Source organism: Scyliorhinus torazame, chromosome 9, assembly GCF_047496885.1.
Source record: "Scyliorhinus torazame isolate Kashiwa2021f chromosome 9, sScyTor2.1, whole genome shotgun sequence".
Classification (NCBI taxonomy): Eukaryota; Metazoa; Chordata; class Chondrichthyes; order Carcharhiniformes; family Scyliorhinidae; genus Scyliorhinus; species Scyliorhinus torazame.
In genome coordinates, this window is record NC_092715.1 from 26,974,885 (window position 1) to 26,990,571 (window position 15,687).

Consider the following 15,687-nt stretch of genomic DNA (forward strand, 5'->3'; position numbering starts at 1 on the left):
TTTGGTCTCCTTGTCTGAGGAAGGACGTTCTTGCTCTCGAGGGAGTGCAGAGAAGGTTTACCAGACTGATTTCTGGGATGGCGGGACTGACGTATGAGGGAGTTTGCGTTGGTTAGGATTGTATTCGCTGGAGTTCAGAAGAATGAGGGGGGATCTCACGGAATTCTAACCGGACTGGACAGGATAGATGCAGGAAGGATGTTCCCGATGGTGGGTGTGTCCAGAACCAGGAAACAATCTGAGGATACAGGGTAGACCATTTAGGACTGAGATTTTAAAAATCATTTCTTCACCTAGAGAGTGGTGAGCCTGTGGAATTCTCTAGCACAGAAAGCAGTTGAGACCTAAATAATAATCCTTATTGTCACAAGTCGGCTTACATTTACACTGCAATGAAGTTACTGTGAAAAGCCCCTAGTCGCCACATTCCAGCGCCTGTTCGGGTACACCGAGGGAGAATTCAGAATGTCCAATTCACCTAACCTGCACATCTTTCGGGACTTGTGGGAGGAAACCGGAGCGCCCGGAGGAAACCCACGCAGACACGGGGAGAACGTGCAGACTCCGCACAGACAGTGACCCAAGCCGGGAATCGAACCTGTGAAACATTTTACGCTTTCGAGAAGCAGTTAGATATAGCACTTGGGGCGAAGGGGGTCAAGGGAGAGGGGAGGAAGGCAGGAACAGGCTATTGAGTTGGATGATCAGCCATGATCGTGAGGAAAGGCAGTGCCGAATGGGCCCCCTCCTGCTGCTGTTTTCTATTGTCCATGACATTTGATGATGCTGCATGCATGCACACCTGGAAGCCATGTAACCACAACAGCATTTTGAAGCCTAACAGATCGCCCGTGTGAGGATGGTTAAATTATCGTTCTGGTGGAATAGGAGGATCTGGGGAAGAATTAGAAGCTTTTTTAACTGCTTTCAGTTGAAGAGGTCATGTCATCAGAACCTCTCCCTGGTATTACAGCGCTATTCAAGACCCATTATCCATTTTTTTTAATTGAGTGGTTTAGATGGAGGAAACCGATTAATCAAATCCTGTCATGTTTCTGCTTAGGCAGCCCTTCAAAACCTAACCTTTCGGCTTTCAACCACTGCCTCAGTCTCCCTTGCACCATCTGTACATTACGTTATTGAGAGGTGGTTAGGGAACTCAGGGGCTATACCGATACAGAGGATGCAGGAGATGCTGTAACTTCCATCTATCTTCTCACTTTTACTATTTCACAAAATATGGGCCGAGTGGCCTAATTCTGCTCCTGTGTCTTATGGTCTCTCGATTACCAGTTCAGCGGCAATACCTCTAGGCCACCACCTCCCCTGAATTTGGAATAGTCAAGTTTAGGCTTAAAAATACATGCATGAAGCTTTTAATAGCTGATGAGCTGTGACAGGGGTGGAGTCGGACAATGTTATGGAGATGGAAATAGGTGGGCCGGGGCCGGGGCGGTAAATCCAGTTTCTCGCATGGAATCGGGTCCGGTGCCGGTTTCCCGATTCTGCGGGGCCCCGAAAAGCGGCGTACCCACGTATCACCTACCTGCGGCCATTGCTGGTGGCCCGCTCCGTCATTCCCGCCGCCGACAGGCCGAAGTCTCGACAGCAAAGATCTAACATGGTCCTACCGGTCGGGATAATAGCGTGGCGGCTGCGGACTCAGTCCGCGGCCGCCATGGCCGGGGGTGGGCCATTGGAGGGCAGGGGGGTGGGGGGGGGGGGGCCTCATACGGCACCAGGCTAATTCTGGGTCGGGTGCGCGGCCGATCGGGACACTATTTGGAGAGTCCAGTTCATGGAGTCTGCCATGGAGCACGGTGCGGCTGCTGGAAGCAGACACCATGCGCAGCCTCTGACCCTGAAGTGCGGGGGCCCGTACCTGCAGCAAACGCTGCTGGCTTCACGATGGTTCACTGCTAGCTCTCTGCAGGGCTATGAATATGTGGCCCGTTCACGCCAGTTTTTCTGGCGTGAAAGGCCACGGTTTTTACGACGGCGTGGGGACATAGTCCCTAAAACAGAAATCCAGCCCGTGGTCTTTGTGGTGGCACAGATAAGATGACTGGGCTCAGAAGGAGTCCATTTGGCCCATTGCATTCTTTGAAATGACCATCCGATTAGTCCCACATCCCTCCACTAAGTGTTTAGCAAATTCCTTTTTTAGGTTGACAGTTGAATTTGTTTCCACCACCCTTTCAAGCAACGCGTTAAATATCATAACAACTCAGATTCAAATAAGAAAAATTTCTCCTCATCATCCCGCTGGCTTCGATCCGAGACTTCTGGCCGCCTGCCAGTGGGATCAGTTTGAAAAGGGAGATCACTAGCTATCGGGAAAGTGCAAGGGAAGTGGAACTAATTGAATAGGTTTTGCAATGAGGCGCAAACAGATCAAATAGCCTCCTTCTCTGCCGCGTGGTTCAATATTGATGCAAAGTGAAAAAGATTTGCAGCTTCCCTCCACTTTCCCCATTTGTTTTACAGCTGAGCAGATTGCAACGCAGCGCATTTCTTCCCAAGCTGCAAACATGACCTTTGCCACACTCAAGGCAATTGAGCATGTTAAACGGCGTGACACGCCGATTGGGATTAAAACATTGCAATTTACGGAACGGCAGCTGATTGGGGATTTTACGTCCCTCTTTGTTTTTCAAACGTTGCACCGTCCAGTCAGGGCTTGGCGTAGGAGGGGAGAGAAAGGCAGAAAAAAGGAAAAACAACTCGCGGTCTGCAAAAAGGAAAGGCGCTCCTTAAATGGGCAGGAGTGTTGTTTCAAATCGGATTATGATTGGGGGAAAAAAAACCAACAAAGGAGGCTGAGTCAGGCTGACCTGCCGGAGCCAGACTTTGGGGGATTGTCCAGAATGTTTGAACAAGACTGTTTCAGCCGGCTACCAAATAAGGAGTTGATCCAGAGCCTTTCAGAATAGTAGTAATTCCACACAAACCATTCTGCATTAAACACAGATCCAACTGTTCCCAGCAATGTTGGGAGTCTTAACATTGTGTGACTTGTTGATGGATTAGTGTCCCTCACGTTGGTGTGGGGGGGGGGGGGGGGGCTTGACCTTATTTCCTTCCCTCACCTTTCGCCGGGTTTTCTCTGATTTCTCCCCAGGGAATTAAGGAACTTTTTTTGAGTCATTTAATTGCTTTATTACATCGAAGGTACAACACAGAAACAAGCCATTGGGCATTGCTGGTCCAGATTCCAGTCGAGTTTGACTCCTTCCACTTTGCTTCATCTAAATCAGTCAACACATCCATCTGTTCCTTTCTCCTTGGTGTCTTCATCCAGCGTCCCCTTAAATGCACGTGGGGGCCGGTTCAGCTCTGTTGGCTGGATGGCTGGTTCGTGATACAGAGCGAGCTCAGCAGCGTGGGTTCAATTCCCGTACTGGCTGAGGTTATTCATGAAGGCCCCGCCTTCTCAACCTTGCCCCTCGCCCGAGGTGTGGCGATCGTCAGGTTAAATCACCACCAGTCAGCTCTCTCCCCCTCAAAGGGGAAAGCAGCCTATGGTCATTTGGGACTATCGTGACTTTTATTTACTTACCTTAAATGCATCTATGCTTCCCCTTCAATTTGGGCAGCACGGTAGCACACGTGGCTAGAACTGTGGCTTCACAGCGCCAGGGTCCCAGGTTCGAATCCCGGCTTGGGTCACTGTCTGTGTGGAGTCTGCACGTCCTCCCCGGGTCTGCGTGGGTTTCCTCCGGGTGCTCCGGTTTCCTCCCACAGTCCAACAATGTGCAGGTTAGGTGGATTGGCCATGCCAAATTGCCAAAAGGTTTAGGAGGGGTTATTGGGTTAAGGGGATAGGGTGGAAGTGAGAGCTTAAGTGGGTCGGTGCAGCCTCGATGGGCCGAATGGCCTCCTTCTGCACTGTATGTTCCATGTTCTAATTTATGCCTCTGATATGCAAGTTCCACTTTCCCACCAATCTCCTCCGTTCGTACAGGTTCAACATTCCCTGGATAAGGGGTCAGCCAGTTATGAGTGAGGGGAGGAGAACTACATTCACTCAGAGTTGTGATCCTTTGGAATTTCCCACAGAGCCTGTGGATGGTCAGTCACAAGGCAGACGTTGATGGGCTACATTCTGTACCTGGCAGGCACAGTGGTTTTGGCCATGTTACTGCATTCACTGCGAACAAACTGGGTGCCCAGGCTTCACCTGGGCCGCAGGGAGGAAAGGAAGAAAGGCCTTGCGCTTCCAGACGAGCCTTTCACTCCCCTAACGCAAAGCAAAACCTTTAACATCCATAAGGCCATAAGACAGAGGAGCAGAATTAGGCCACTCGGCCCATCCAGTGATGTATTTCTGAAGCCGAGATGCTGTTGTCATGTCCAGAAACACAGCGGGCAACTTTGGACACAGCAAGATCCCACAACATAGTGGTCATCTGTTTTGCAATGATGTTGATGAGGGGTGCATATTGGCCAATGCCCAAATGTTTCTGACAGCCTACCAGTGAAGGTACTACACATGATTGGCAACATTGCACCCTGAGCGAATTACTGATAACGCTGTCACGATGTATGACATCTGATCCAGCCAAACTGCAACTGCGACATCAGAATTATAAGGCTATTTAAATATATTTGCTTGAACCTGTGACAAATACTGGCTAATTCAGGATCTAATCGTATTTATTATTGGCCCATTAGCCCCATAAGCTCAGCTGCCTGCGTTCTAACTCACACCGAGTCCCCCTCACCTATCACCCCTGTGCTCACTGACCTACACGGCATCCCCTCCAATGACCCCTCCATTTTACAATTCTCACCCTAGTTTTCCAATCTCATCCACTGCTTCGCCGCCCCCTGCGCCTGCCCCGTAACCAACGCCAGCCCAACAGGCCTCCCAGGTTTTCTGCGCTTCCCTACTCCCGATCTCGTCCACATCCCCAACTTTCATCGCGCTGCCGGCCTTGGCCGTGCTTTCTGCTGTCTGGATCCTTAAAATCCTGAGTTCCCTGCCTAAAACTCTCCACCTCTCCACCCCTCCCTCTCTCTCTCTTCCCCCCCCCCCCCTCCCCCTCATCCTATAGGACACTCTGACCTCTTATGTCACTTGTGCGACACATTGGTTAGCACTGTTGCTTCACAGCGCCAGGGTCCCAGGTTCGATTCCCGGCTCGGGTCGCTGTCTGTGTGGAGTCTGCACGTTCTCCCAGTGTCTGCGTGGGTTTCCTCCGGGTGCTCCGGTTTCCTCCCACAAGTCCCGAAAGACTTGTTAGGTGAATTGGACATTCTGAATTCTCCCTCCGTGTACCCGAACAGGCGCCAGATTGTGGCGACTGGGAGATTTTCACAGTAACTTCATTGCAGCGTTAATGCAAGCCTGCTTGTGACAATAAAATATTATTTTTATTATTTTATTATTATTCTTGTTTGATCGAGCTCCTGTTTCACTCCAATGTGCTGCCCGAATGCAAGTTGGTGTTGCATTTTGGTGGCTTTCTGGCGCTTGCTTTGGCCTCTTTTCAGCCCCGTGGATCAGACATTTCTCTCCGATGTCGGTGTATCACTCAAGGGGCACTTGTTGCATTGGTTCACGCTTGTCGACCCGAGGGGTCACCCAGCAGCACCCTCAGTGGTCCACAAGGTAAACCTGAAAGTGAGCTCACTGCCCAAAGTAACGAAAGATTTGCTTCCGTTATCAAGCGGACGGTTATCAACCAGCGTTGAAATGATTTCACGCCGGGGAGAGCAGGGGGGGGGGGGGGGGGGGGGGGGTGGTGCGGGGGCGGGGCGGGGGGGGGGTTGATTGAAAGGCAATTGTGTTAACCTGTCACTTGTCATTAGCTGCGAGGTTACAGGCTGAATGATCCTTTATTGTCGGTAATTAGATGTGGTGAAGGAGCAGGACTTTGTGCAGAGCTGAGGCACTTTTATTTTGAAGTGATTGGCTGGGCTGCGGCTGCAGAATCACTGAGTCATGAAGTGGAATTCTGTCATTCTCTGACTAGTCTGTATATATTGTTGGATAACTGCTGGACTTGCTGCATTTGGCTTAAATGTCTCAGTACTGCTGTGGCTTTATTCTTACAACATCCTTTTGTGTGTGTGTCTGTGAGGGCATATAAGAGTCCTATTGAAGAGGAGGTGGAGGTAAGGAGCTGCATTCTATTGAGAACATTTCTCTTTCAGCCTTTATATATTTCTCTGGCAGCTGTAATACTCCATAGAGATGGGAGGTTTCTGGTTAAGGTCCCCGGGTGTAATGGTGATGGGATTTTCCACATGCTCATCATAGTGTTGGCTCCTGCAGAGTGGTGGCGATCCGATAGCTGTGATTAGAAAATACTGGAGGCACTCATGTGGGTCACTCTGTTCCATAGGCTGGTGAGAATAGATAAGTTGCTGTTAAAGGTGCCGCTCCCATAGGCATGGCTGTTGAGGGCTACACCTGGACACGTCAAGATGTGAGGCATCCCGTCCGGAAGTCAATTCACCCCGTCCAAGATCGGTCTCAAGCTTAGTGTCCTCTGAAGACTTGAGATGCCCTCCGAAGACTTGAGATGCCCTTCGAAGACATGAGGTGCCCTCTGAAGACTTACCTGGTGAAGTGGGTTGTGTGCATTTGTACAGTGTGTGTGTAAATGTGACCCTCTTGATCTTCTGCGCAGGGACGCACTTCCGTAATTAGCTGAAGAGACATGGCTACCAAATGTTTACACTTCCAACCCTGCATAGTTGTCCTGCAGTCTCCAGGAACTAAATAATTAATCTGGACACTGCTGTAAGTAATTCTGGGACTAGAATCATATGGGGCGAAGAAAACAAACTTGAATTTCTATGGTGCCTGTCACGACCACCGAGTATCTCAAAGCACTTCACAACTTACCCTAAATCTGTCATATCAATCAAGCTGGCGTATAAGGCGACCCCATTTTTCCAGCCCGATAAATCATGCTGGTCGGGATTCTCCGATGCCGGACGCCGAAATTGGGAGCGCCGATCGGGCGGAGAATAGCTACCGCCGCGGAAATTGGGGCAGGCGCCGGTTTGACACGGGTTGCGATGCTCCAACCCTTCCATTGCGCTGTCCGGGCCGCGTAGTTGCGACCGCGTTCGCATCTCATTATCGGGCCCACCCGCGATGCTCCGCCTCCGATGGGCCGAGTTCCCGACAGCGTGGGCCACGTGCGGTCTCAACAACCGTGAACCTGGCGCGGTGGCTGCAGAGAGAGAGAGGGCGTATGGAGAGTGCCCAGCACCGCCATACTTCGCCGACAGTCATGCCGCTGGCCAAGGGGGCTTCTGCCAGGGCTGGGGGGGGGGGGGAGTAGTGGGGGGTGGCCGGGAGGTGGGCTGTGGGGTCGGGGTGGGATGGGTACGCGGTCCAGCACAACCGGCGCCATTTGTTCTGGTGCGACAGGTGCGTGTGTGGGGGGGTGTAGGCGTGCGCGGCTGCAGCTTGTCATCAGCCCTGCGTGTGTCCAGCGTGGACTTGGCGATTCACCCACCGTTTTTCGTGTGTTCCGCGGGTGTTTCACGCGGCGCCGGTGCTAGCCCCTCACCGGTAACGGAATCAGTGCGGGTGTGACGCCGATTTTTGCATCGTGAATCCTCCGTTGGTGTCAGCCCTTAGACCCCGGAACGGAGAACCCTGCCCGTTGTTTTTACACATACTCACCGCATATGTTCGACATCTGCCCCACAACCCCCAACCCTTTTCGCCATGACGTGCTACATTCGCATTTCTCCCCCCACGAGTGCATGTTTTCCTTATCTGTACCTTATAACCTGGCACAAGGGATCAAACCGGTGATTCAGGCTGTGTTGTGAAGGAGCGTGGGAGTTCAAGACTGTAATAAAGCCTCGATTACATTCTATCTCTGTGTAATAAATTGATGTGCTATCAATTACGACGAGACGAGAGTAGAATGTAATCGAGGCTTTATTACACAGAGATGTGTGGCCTCCTGCAGCAGCCTACAAAATGGCTGCTGTTCGGAGAGCACACACATTTATACTCCGCCTACTGGGCGGAGCCAGCAGGCCGGGATCTACCCCCGTACCTGTAGGACAAGGGCCTTGCCGTAAAACCCATATATATATACAGTATAATACATCAGTGGTGACCACCATATTGACACACCCACTCTTCGCTTCAGAAGCAGATGGCATTTCAACATGGTGACCACCCTTACCCAGGCGAGCAGTTCACTTTTACACTCTGTGTATAAGTCGACTCCAGTTTATGGAGGGATTTTTTTCGAGGGTACAAAGGTCGACTTATATGTCGACATCTATGGTAAGTTCAAGCACCTATTGAAGTGTGGTAGCTGCTGTGACGTAGGAACACTCCTAAGTAGTGTAATGGAGAGCATGTGTACAAAAAGCATTTTCTTCCCATTTTCTTTCACCTTGAGCTGACCACTTGCTTGGTGAGAGGATCGAACGTGACGCAACCTGCAGGAATACGCCTAACCTGAGCTGGCAACCTTATCTCCCCCTGTGCCTCCAACAGCTCAAACAGCCCAGGTTTGTGAAGCAGAGAAACGGACCCAATTCAACCCAACTTAGCTGCAGCAGAAATAAAAACAGAAAACGCTGGGGGGAAAGAGGTGATGCTGGAGGGAAACTTCTTCACCCAGAGTGTGGTCGGCTGGTGGGATTCACCACCAGAGAAAGCAGTTGAGGCCAAAACATGGTTTGCAAGAAGCAGTTAGATATGGCACTTGTGCTGAAGGTGTTCAAAGGATATGGGGGGGGGGGGGGGGAGGCGGGATCAGGCTATTAAGTTGGATGGTCAGCCGTGATCATCATGAATGGCGGGGAAGGCTCGAAGGGCCCCTTGCTCCTATTTTCTATGTTTCTACGTAACACGGCAGGTCTGGCAGTGGGCGGGATTCACCAACCAGCCCACCGCATGTTTTTTGGCAGCGGAGGTGGCCCCCCCAGCGGGATTTAGTGGTCCCGCCCTTGTCAGCGGGATTTCCCGTTGACCGCAGCCCCCCCGCCCCATCGGCGGGAAACCGGCTTGGGACCGGAATATCCCGTTGACCTGAACAGCTGGCAAATCCTGTCCATTAACTCTGTTTCTGTCTCCATAGATGCTGCCCGACCTGCTGAGTATTTCCCGCACTTCCAGTTTTTGTTTGAGGTTTCCAGCGCCTGCAATATTTTCTTCTTGTATTTGTGGTCTCTCTGACTTGTCGGATATGTACCCCCACGAGCTGCCCCCCAGCTCTCTTTTTACTTAACCCCGATAGATGAAGGATGTCCAAAGATGTGCAGGTTAGGTGGACAGACCATGCGAAAGTGCCCCTTCGTCTCCAGGGATGTGGGGTTTGGGTGGGATTATGCAGTTGCAAGGATAGGGTGGGGGTGGGGGGGGGGGGCTAGTTTGGGTGTTCTTTCGGAGGGTCGATGGGCCGAATGGCCTCCTTCTGCACTGCAGGCATTCTGTGACAATTGATCTACGAAAGGGCATTCTGGAGCACTGCAGTTTCAGATCTCAACGAGGGTGACGTCAGTGGTGCAGGGTGATCTGCGCGATCCCAGTACGGGAGTAAAGGCACGTCTCCAAAAGAGGGGAGATGGAGCTGGAAGCCCGGGCTCCTCGGTGCGCGAGTGAACAAGTCTCTGGCCTATGTGTCGAGGCCAACCCTCCACAGTAGTCCTTTGTGTCCTCGGACAGTTCTCCTTTTGTGGGATCTGTTCGGTCATGTTTTGGTTCTGTTTTGCTTTCCTTTTCAAAAGCTCCTTTCCCTGAATGAAGTGCACCAAACATCATCACTTAGTCTTGAGAGAGGAAATGAGCCCCAGACCCTTTACTATGGAGGTTATAGAATTGTGGTGCAGTAAAGATTGGCAACCGTACAAGACAAGCAACATGCCTCTTTCCCAGAAGACTGCTGGCATTGTCATGGCAACAGACAAGGTAGAATTCTCTCTCTTTTAACAGAAGTAATGAGGATGGGGGGAAGAGGGGGGAGGGGTGTGGGGGGGGGGACGCGACCATCCTTGATGCACATTCGCAGTTTTGGTCCAGTATAAATTCTGGTAGAGAAGCAATGAAAGTACGAAAGTAGAGCGGGGGGGGGGTTGTGAACTGTACAGAGTTAACATAAATTTGAGGCGCTTTGTTTAAACTCCTGCCATTCCTTTGAGTACACCTTTACACAGTGATTTTTTTTTAAAGAGGAAGGCTGAAGTTATTTTGCTTGTCGTTCGGTGTTTCATTTTTGGCCGATCCTCCACGTAGTTCGCAGTTCTATCACTGAACCAAGTCCCAGTTGTTACTCCGACATTCAGCTGGGAATCAATTCTGTAATACAAGCGGCTGCATTCTCCGTTTCAGCGGCTAAGTGCCAGGTTGAACGGAGAATTTGCGGGAGGTTTACGACGGAAAGATCGTCGCCAACCCCTCACCAATTCCGGGACTGGTGAGGGGTTAGCAGCAGCGCCAGATTAAACTCCCGGCTGCCGTGCCGAAAACGGCCGGAGAACGGCCGGATCCCTGGCTGCGCATTAGCACAGGTGACGACCTGCAGCCGTCGCGCCGTAAAACATGGCGTCGGCCATGCGCGGACCCGACCCGTCACCCGCAACCCTGCAGGACACCACCTGGCCACCCCCCCCCCCCACCAGTCCCCCCAGCCCTCGCGGGACCCTCCACCCCCCCCCCCCCCCCACCGCTGGCCAGTGGCACGGATCCCGGCTGAGTGTGGCGGCGCTGGATACAGTCCGCAGCCGCCACACCGGATTCCCAACGGCTGAGACCACACGTGTCCCACGCGGTCGGGAACCCATTGGCATGAGGGCCGGCCGATGACACGCTAACAGCGTTGCAGCGGCGCGTGACGTGATGATGCCATTTCAGAGGGGGCGGAGCATGGCTGACTGGCGTCAAACCGGCGCCGGCTCCGATTCGGGCATCAGAGTCGATTCTCCGCCCGATCGCCGATTAGGATATCGGCATCGGGCAACGGAAAATCCCGCCCAAGATTCTTTTTCTCATCCTTTTCCATCCCAACCCCGCGCCCCCTCCCCGCAGGACTGAATATGCTTGCCAGCGAATATCTCTTGACACACAATGGTTAATAACGTGAGCAGTGAATTTGTATGAAGGACATGGGAAGAATTTTGGCACCATCACTGTGCTCCCCTCCCCCATCCCAACTTCCAAAACACAACAGGATTGATGCGCAATCAATTACTCCCGAGACGGTGAGTCATAACGAATAGGCTTTAATCTGCTAGAACTGTTCCCCAGCAGCTTCGTTACAGAAGGTGAAGGCTGCTGGGACGGCATCGGTTCTTATACCCCGCCTCTCAGGGCGGAGCTATGTACATCAGCCAATGGTAGACTCCTGGGTCTAGCCAATGGTCATCCACCTCTCAGGTACCGCAATACCTGGTATTACCACAAAGAGTCAATTCCCCAAACATTTTCATGGCGCGAAGAAAAGGTTTATTTGTTACTGCATGGAATTCAAAAGGAAAAAGAGAGACTTGCATTTTTATAGCACCTTTCGTGACCACTGGATGTCCCAAAGGGCTTTGCAGCCGGCTAAGTACTTTAGAAGTGCAAACATGGGGTGGGATTTACCGACCAGTCCGCCGCATGTTTTTCAGTGGGGGAGGGGGGGGGCGTCAGCGGGATCTACCGGGCCTGCCGTTGCCTGCGCCCGGAATTTCCCACCGGCCTGAACTAATCACACCCATGGTTGTAAAGGGAGAAGCACACCAGCCAATTTGCGCACAGCAAGCTCCCACAAACAGCAATGTGACAATGATCAGGTCATTTGTTTTTAGTGATGTTGGTTAAAGAATAAGGCACGGTGTCGGGTTCAATTCTCGGTTGACTGAGCGGAGTCTGCACGCTCTACCCGTGTCTGCGTGGGTTTCCTCCGGGTGCTCCGGTTTCCTCCCACAGTCCAAAGATGTGCAGGATAGATGGGGTTACTGGGAAAGGACGGGGGAGTGTGCCTAGGTAGGGTGCTCTTTCGGAGGGTCGGTGCAAACTTGATGGGCCGAATGGCCTCCTTCTGCACTATAGTGATTCTATGATTCTTGATATGTGGGTCAGGATTCCGAGGATAGTTCCCCTGTCCTCCTTGAAAAGAGTGCGTGGGATTTTCCAGCCCCACCCACCCCGGGGTCACCCAAATCCCGCCGAAGGTCAATGGACTTGTGGCTGGGGTCACAGAATATCTCACAGCAGGTCCCACCATGACGGGTACTGGAAAACCCTGGCCAGTCACCTAGATCTTCTCCAAGCGCCGATGAGAATCTTAGAGTGTCTACAGTGCAGAAGGAGACTATTTGGCCCATCGAGTCTGCACCGACCCTGGGAAAGAGCACCCCACCCAGTCCCACTCCCTGCCCCTTCCCGGTAACCCCACCCAACTGTTGGAGACTACAGGGGTGAGGGCGGAGGGGAACTCTGTTTAATGCCTCACGTGAAAGGCAGCACTCCCTCAGTAACTCACTGGGATGTCAGAGTGGGATTTAAACCCATAACCTTCTGAGTAACAGGCGAGAGAGCTACCCACTGAGCCGCAATTGAAACCTACAATAACAAGGAATGTTAGCCCTCACTTGAAAGTCATGTATAGTATTGACGTTGAATCAATATATACAGAAACTGCAAAGCCCCTCCCCCCCCCCCCCCCACACACCCGCTTGTTTCCCTCCGCTGCTATCATTTACTGACTGCACTGTGTTCCGGGATCCCTCTGAAGAATGTTCTGGAATCCCTCTCAAGAATGAAGAGTGCAGACAGTAACTGGACCACAGAACAGGTGACAGTGCACCACTGAGATTCTTTTGTTCCAAAGTCGAGCATCCAGGGCTCACTCCAGGGACCTGAGAGCACGGTCCAGACTTGAGTGCAGTGCTGAGCGGGTGCTGCACAGTCTGAGGGTGCTGTCTTTTGGCTGAGTCATTAAAATTGACGCCCTCTCTGCCTTCTCGGGTGAAAAACGAAAGATCCCGTGGCAGCTCTGTTTTTATTTTTTTTTTAAATGAGCAAGCAGGATCTTCCCAACATCCTTCCCAATACTTCGCCCACAACCGACATCACTAAAACACTGATGATCTGATCATTGTCGCATCGCTGCCTGTGGGAGCTTGCTATGCGCAAATTGGCTGCCGTGTTTCCTGCATAATAATAATAATCTTTATTGTCACAAGTAGGCTTACATTAACACTGCAGTGAAGTTCCTGTGAAAATCCCCTAGTCGCCACACTACGGCGCCTGTTCGGGTACACGGAGGGAGAATTCAGAATGTCCGATTCACCTAACAAGCACGTCTTTCGGGACTTGTGGGAGGAAACCGGAGCTCCCGGAGGAAACCCACGCCGACGCGGGGAGAACGTGCAGACTCCGCACAGACAGTGACCCAAGCCGGGAATCGAACCTGGGACCCTGGCGCTGTGAAGCAACAGTGCTAGCCACGGTGCTACCATGCTGCCCATTACAGCAATGCTGCCCATTACATTACAACAGTGATGGTGTATCGAAAGCTGCAAGACGCCTTGGGACATTCTGAGTCCGTGCGAGACATTCCATAAATGCTAGATTTCTTTTCAAAACAATAACATTGAAATGTAAACTTTGTCCCACAAACAGCAGTGTGATGGCTGGCTGGCTGATCCATTTATGGTGATGGTGATGGTTAAATATTGGACAGGGCACCAATAGCCATTCTTAACTAAGGTGGACAGAGGAAGTGAGAAACAGGGACTCATTGAGAAATTGAATCACTTCTGTCCAGGGTGGCACAGTGGTTGGCACTGCTGCCTCGCAGCGCCAGGGACTCCGGTTCGATTCCGGCCTTGTCTCTGTGCGGAGTCTGCACGTTCTCCCCGTGTCTGCGTGGGTTTCCTCCGGGTGCTCCGGTTTCCTCCCACAGTCCAAAGATGTGAAGGTTAGGTGGGTTGGCCACGCTAACTTGCTCCCCGATGAGCAGGTTAGGTTACGGGGATTGGGCGGGGTGGAAGGGGGCGTTGGCCTAGCTTGGGTGCTCTTGCAGAGAGTCTGTGCAGACACGATGGGCCAAATGGCCTCCTTCTGCACTGTAGGTATTCTATGTCCTGGCTTGCTCAGTGTTACAATCCACACCATTCCCCCTCAAGCCAGGTGAAACAATATGTATTTAGTAGTGAATTTAAGCATTTAAAAAATTTTCCCAGCTCTTCTATGTCTTTTTTTCCATCCCTCCCATTCTCTTTCTCTCCTTTCTCCTCCCGTGTCCTCCCCCCCCACTCCCACCACCTCACTCTCTTTTCCTCCCCTCCTTTACTGCCTCTTCTTTGTCTCGTCGTGTCCTCTGAACATACATACCGACACACCAATTAGGAGCAGGATTAGGCCCGTAGCAGGATTAGGCCCGTACTATGTCCTCCAGGCAGCTTTTTGGACGTCACTTACTTTGAAGTGTTTATGGAAATTTGGAGAGTTTGTGAGGAGGTGGCAAATAAAGTGAACAAGCAGCTACATTCATGTACTGGTCTCTGTGCAACTTCTGAAGAACCAGCTCCATTCACACGGGGGGCCGTGCAGCAGGTTTTTAAAAAAACGTATTCTTTCATGGGCCGAGGCTGTCGCTGGGCTGGGCCGGCATTTGTTGCCAATCCCTAATTACCCTTGAACTGAGTGACTTGTGAGGCCATTTCGGGGTGGGGGGGCGCAGTAAGAGTCAACCACATCCCTGTGGGTGTGGAGTCACGCGTAGGCCAGACCGGGTAAGGACGGCAGATTTCCTTCCCATTAGTGAACCAGATGGGTTTTTGCAACAATTGATGATGGTTTCATGATTGTCATTACCGAACCTAGCTTTATATTCCAAGATGATTAACTGAATTTTAAGTTTCGTCGACTGCCGAGGTGGGATTTGAACCCGGTTTCCCCAGAGTATTAACCCGGGTCCCAGGATTACTAGCCCAGTGACAATACCACAATGCCACCATTCCCCCTTACCTACTATTTAATTGCCTTCAAAAGACTACTGGATGACCTTGCATTTGATCCTGGTATTAATTGACATGATGTTCCTGATGGCAAGGCAGCACTACCTAAGCTGTCATTCAGTGAACCGCATTCTTGCCTCTAAACCACAAGCTCAAGTCCCATTCCATTGACTTGACGACGCAACCTTGAGCTGTACTCCGGGACTGCTGCACTGTCAGAGGTACCGTCTATCGTGTGAGATCTTAAACAGAATTTGCGCCGCACCCCACACTCCCCCGGGCTCTCTCAGATTCCCACAGCTGCACTATCGCATGGGGGGCTGTCCTCGGTGCCGTGGCCAATCAGCATCATGATTATCCGTCCTCTGATATTTATGTGAGCTTGCTGTGCACGGATTGACTGCTGCACTCGCCGCACTGTAACATGGACTGCACTGCGAAATTGCTTTGTTGCCTGTCATGTGCTTTGAGACGTCCTACGCTTATGAAAGGTTCTTGATTAATCGGGGGGGATGTCAGGGGTTATGGGGAGAAGGCAGGGGAAGGGGGATGAGAAACGTAATAGCCATGATCGAATGGGGGAGCAGACTCGATGGGCCGAATGGCCTATTTCTGTTCCTATGTCTTATGGTTCATATGATGCAAGTCTTTCCTTAGCTTTACTGGGAGGCCTCCAATCTGTGTTCCGATGTTGATCTTGTTCTGGCAGTAGTCGAGATGATATGAGCGGTCTCGCTTTCCTTTGGGTTA

General features: G+C 51.7%; 1 protein-coding gene across 6 annotated transcripts in view; it reads left to right on the forward strand.

The window, feature by feature from the left end:
* palld (palladin, cytoskeletal associated protein) overlaps nt 1–15,687 on the forward strand; it is a 614,708-nt gene that overhangs the window by 425,501 nt on the left and 173,520 nt on the right. Inside the window, exon 1 of one of the 6 annotated variants that reach the window (XM_072515732.1) lies at nt 5,948–6,120. The exons of the other annotated variants lie outside the window; for them this stretch is intronic. The gene's annotated coding sequence lies outside the window, so the exon portion shown is untranslated. Of the gene's footprint in view, nt 1–5,947; nt 6,121–15,687 lie in introns of those variants that run through there. 6 annotated transcript variants of the gene reach the window in all.